Source organism: Etheostoma spectabile, chromosome 7 (assembly GCF_008692095.1).
Source record: "Etheostoma spectabile isolate EspeVRDwgs_2016 chromosome 7, UIUC_Espe_1.0, whole genome shotgun sequence".
In the NCBI taxonomy this organism is placed as follows: domain Eukaryota; kingdom Metazoa; phylum Chordata; class Actinopteri; order Perciformes; family Percidae; genus Etheostoma; species Etheostoma spectabile.
The window spans coordinates 21171728-21176446 of record NC_045739.1 but is presented as its reverse complement, the minus strand read 5'-3'; the positions used below and the strand labels follow the sequence as shown (position 1 = coordinate 21176446).

Below are 4719 nucleotides of genomic sequence, written 5' to 3'. Positions count from 1 at the left end.
CACACACACACACACACACACACACTCTCACACACACACACACACGCACTTCCTAAAGAGCCATAGATCCTGTGAAGATAATACTCTTTCTCTCACAGAAAAGTGCAAATCTCACTGTTAACACTAAAAACTAAGGAATACGCTTTTTTGGTTCCTATATAATATTTTTCTTACCAATTATTGTTTAAACCTATTGATTAGTACAAATTAAAGATATGTTTTCGGACAAATAAATACAAAACAAATTACAAGAATAAATTGAATTCTATAAAAAATATTAACCTGTGCAAATACTTATACTGACCTGCAAAATGATTTCACTTTTGCAAAAGAGAATTTCAGACGGTTCAACTTGCACTGAAACATGCTTAATTGTGCCAAAACATGTTTTGTTTTACATTATTCCTCTGAAGGATTTCCAAACTATATTACTGTAATACTAATTGTCCTATCTTTTTTGGACATTAAAGGATAATTCTCAACAAATTTTATGAAAAGACCAAAAACCAACAATGTCAATCTCTCAGTATGAAATCCCCATTCTCCGTCCTTGAGCCCCGAGCACACTGGCTGCTACTGAAGGCGTCAATCTTTAAAAATGGTCACAAATATAATTTTAATTTTTTTTGGTAAAGGTTTTTGTACAGATTTGATGCTCTAGAGGCAGGGATCGTCAACGTATTTTAGGCCAAGGACCCCTCAGCTAAAGGAAAGACAGAGCAGGGACCCCCCCCGACATATTATTTTAAATTAAGTTGCATGTTAAACGGGCTTACAATGACGTGTAGTGCAGCCTAAAACCTTTACACATAACATTGATGGTATATACAATACTGCGGCATTACAATCAATTCTTGACATATTCACATATTTACACATCATGTTTTAATGTTAAACTTACTTTTTCTTTTACATGTAGCACAGCGAATCCTTAAGCTGAGCTGGATCTGGCTACCTTAGAGGTCCTTTACCTACAGGCTGATAAGCCTGTCATCAATGTGGTGTAAACTTCAAAATTACCAATAGGCAGATTTGTCTTTGCTAATAATATGTTGGAACCACGTTTATATATATTTTCAGACAAATTACCTTTAATTTCTTTTTAATGATTAATACTACTAATAATAATAATAACTTTGACTTATATAGTGCCTTTCAGAAACCCAAGGACGCTTAACATTGAACAATTACTTTGGCCCTCCCTGCAGTAACTTTGAGGACCCCTTAAGGGTCCTGGACCCCCTATTGAAGTTCTCTGCTCTAGTATTTAGGGCAGCAGGACGGTGTATGTGGGACTGAGTTAATATAAAGTACAACTACAGTGTAGTACATGTTGATGAAGGAACATTTCAGTCAGAAAAACAGTACATATGTAGTATATATACAGTATACATGTACTATATACTGTATGAATAGAATATAATAGAATGCCTTTATTGTCATTATGCACAAGTACACGGTACTTGTGCAACGAGATTAAAGCAATCCCTTTGCAGTGTTGACACAAAAAAATATAAGAATATAACAGTATAAAATATAACAGTATAAAATATCAAAAATATAAAGTCAAAGATATAAAGTGTAGTGACTGTCTAGTGTAGTGACCAAAAAATATAAGAATATAACAGTGTAAAATATCAAAAATATAAAGTCAGACTTCCTTCAAAGACACATCATTGCTTATTGGCATTTTGAGATGAATACTAGTCTTATCCTTTATACAGTATGATGTGTGCTGTAATCACCAGTAACTACATGTAGCTTTTTAGTCGAACTCCAGTCATTTCTGTTCATCATCCAGCAGGCAAATCATCTCTGTTGGCAACAAGATGAAAACACAGCCATTCAATTTGTTGTTGCGAGGAGGTAATTATAACATAAGTGAACCATGTCAGTCACGACCGGCTTTTGTTTTTCACTCTGTGGGAAGTAGATAAAACAGCCAGTGAAAAAAATCTGAAAACGTTTTTTTGGGGGGTTTGTGCACTAAATGTTCATGGAGAATTTTTTCTCCTGTTGCAGTACTGCATGGGGTAGCATGTTGATGCCGTGTGTAAATGTCAAGACCACTGAGGGTTATGTACAGTCACACTGGGACACCCTGAGCACAGGGACGGCTGCTGTTCACAGTGCCCTTTGACTTTTTATTCAGTATTTTTTTCTTTATATATGTGTATGTATGAGTACATACATATGTATACTAAATTATATTTGTATATAATATAAGTGCACTTTGTCTACTTTATTTATTTTTTTTACAGATTGGTCCTCTGTCTGTTATTTTTTTGTTCATATTATTGTCATTTTTTTTCAGTTTTTACTATAACACATATATTATATATATTCACAGATATCCTGTGTCAATAACAACTTATTTATGAATAAAGAACCCAGCAGATTTCTTTAAATAAACTCTAATGAGCGCAGTTAGGAGTCGACACTTTCATGTTTCCTGAAAGAACATCTGAGGTAGAAGCAAGTGTGAGATCACTGTTTCCTGCCTAGATGTGAGATTGTTGGTTGGAAAAACACAACCCAGAGGTTTGTGGCTTTATTTCTGCTAAGCTAGCTCCACTCACAAGCCTGTGGTTGAGTCAGTTATACTTAATCTATGATTGCCTCACTGATAAATGTTAAAGAAATACGTGGTCAAACCTCCTCTACATGAGTCATACACACATGCATCGCTGTGAGACCAAATGTTGAGAATGTTCTGCCGTGATATTAAACCAGGCTGTTCTCACGAACCGTCATACCTATTGGTGTGCATAAATGGTCATGCTAAAACGATGCGTTCAATTACATTTGCCATATCTATAAAAATAACTATTCTTCGTTGGGTTGTGGATACTTAAAAGATTATTTTAAATACAGCGACTTATCTCAAACACGGTTTGTTTAAGGTTCACAAGAGAGGAATTTTTATTCAATGAACTTTATACATTATGGTTCTTGTAATCATTGTACCTGTGTGAACCTGATGGGAAAAAAGGGACACAACTGACACGTTTGCAATACGTTTTGTGCATTTTCCATTTATGCGTTTTCCATGTATAAAAAATAGACTTTAATCTCTATACAATACATATGGTGCATGGCATTTCCACACCATGCATGCATACATACAGACTGCAGACTGACTAATGCTAAACCTGAACTAAACTGTACATCTTTATCTGGATTTTTTTATTTTAGATTTTGTTAAAATATCAATAAAAATGCATAGCCACAAAATAGTAATTCACAGTAATTAGCGATCATAACAAGGTTATAAATTGGAACCATTGCTTATTACATCTACAAAATTAACTTCATAAATTAACAAACTGCAAACAATTCCGGACTTTAAATACAAGCAATTTTAACACGTGTTTTATTGAATGCATCTAAGGTTAAAAAAAAAAAAGTCCTAACATAATTTTTTTTAAAGATTGAGGTATAATGGCACACTTGGAAGTGTTTTTAAGGAAGACACTGTGTTATCTCTTGTGTGCAAAAGGCTGCAATAAAAAGTAAAAGATAGATAGTACTTATTTAACACTCAACGTTGAAGTCTGATCTATTCATTGGAAAACGTCCCTGGGACAGCAGCGTAGAGCTATAAACAAAATCAAAAAGCAAGACACACACAATACTTATTAACATAACTGAAATAGCTTTTACTCTACACACACGCACAATTGCACACACGCACACACCCACCCACACACACACACACACTCTGCACTAACTTTTATTCTTGTAATTTGTATTGTCTTTTTTATTTGACCTGTTTTTACATTCTCTTTCACAATTAGTATATCATTTTTAATGTTAAATGTGCTCTATGCATAAACCTGCCTTGTCTTGAGTAATTGTACTTAGTTAGTTGCCGTCATCACTATTTTAGTTTAAAAAAAGGAATCATAAAATCAGAGTTAGTTTCTATAAAACGAGAAGGGAAATCAACCTCCCCCCCCCCGGTTTGAACGAGTGGCGTTTTCCTGTCTGTATTTAGAGACGATTAGGTAGGCCGACTTCTTGTTTGGTATCTGGAGAGATTCAGGGTCTCTTTACTGATTAGATCTGAAGAAAATGCACTCGGCTGCATCACGTGCGTGATCGTTGGTCATGCGCTCCTCTGAGCGTGGCTCTATAGTTTATCTGAACAGGTTTTTGAAATCACACTCACATGCACCTGTTTGAAGTGCCAGAGTACTAAATCATATGCTAATTAAACTGTGAAGGTAAGGATATCAGATACATACAGTATATGTATATATAATAGAAAGGCATTTTAACTGTTTAGGATGCGTGTAGTAATTAACAAATAAACACAGCTTGACATGTTTTTTATTATTACAACTGTGTTTGTCACTAATTACTACTACTAATTAGCATTATTAAAAATTTAGATTTTACTTAAAAATGATTCAAGCTCTGGGTAGCTCACCTGGTAAAGTGTGCACCCATTCACAGAGGCTCAGTCCTTCCCGCAGCGGCCGCGGGTTGGGTTCCGACCGGCGGTCCTGTGCTGCAAGTAGTTCCCCCACTCCCTCCCCTTTCATTTCTAAGCTGTCCTATCAAATAAAAGGCCTAAGAATTGTCTCACAAAAAATATATATGTACAGAATATATATACAAACTCATTTCACTGAATAATATGTACTTCTTAAGTACAGGATCTTAGACTTAGACTTCTCTTTATTAATCCTTTTGGGATGACTCCCGCGAGGAAAT

General features: G+C 35.0%; 1 long non-coding RNA gene across 1 annotated transcript in view; it reads right to left on the bottom strand.

The window, feature by feature from the left end:
• Nucleotides 1–4719, bottom strand: part of LOC116691908 (uncharacterized) — a 14360-nt gene that overhangs the window by 7488 nt on the left and 2153 nt on the right. Inside the window, exon 2 of the long non-coding RNA XR_004332581.1 lies at nt 3531–3540. This is a non-coding gene — a long non-coding RNA (uncharacterized LOC116691908). The remainder of the gene's footprint in view (nt 1–3530; nt 3541–4719) is intronic.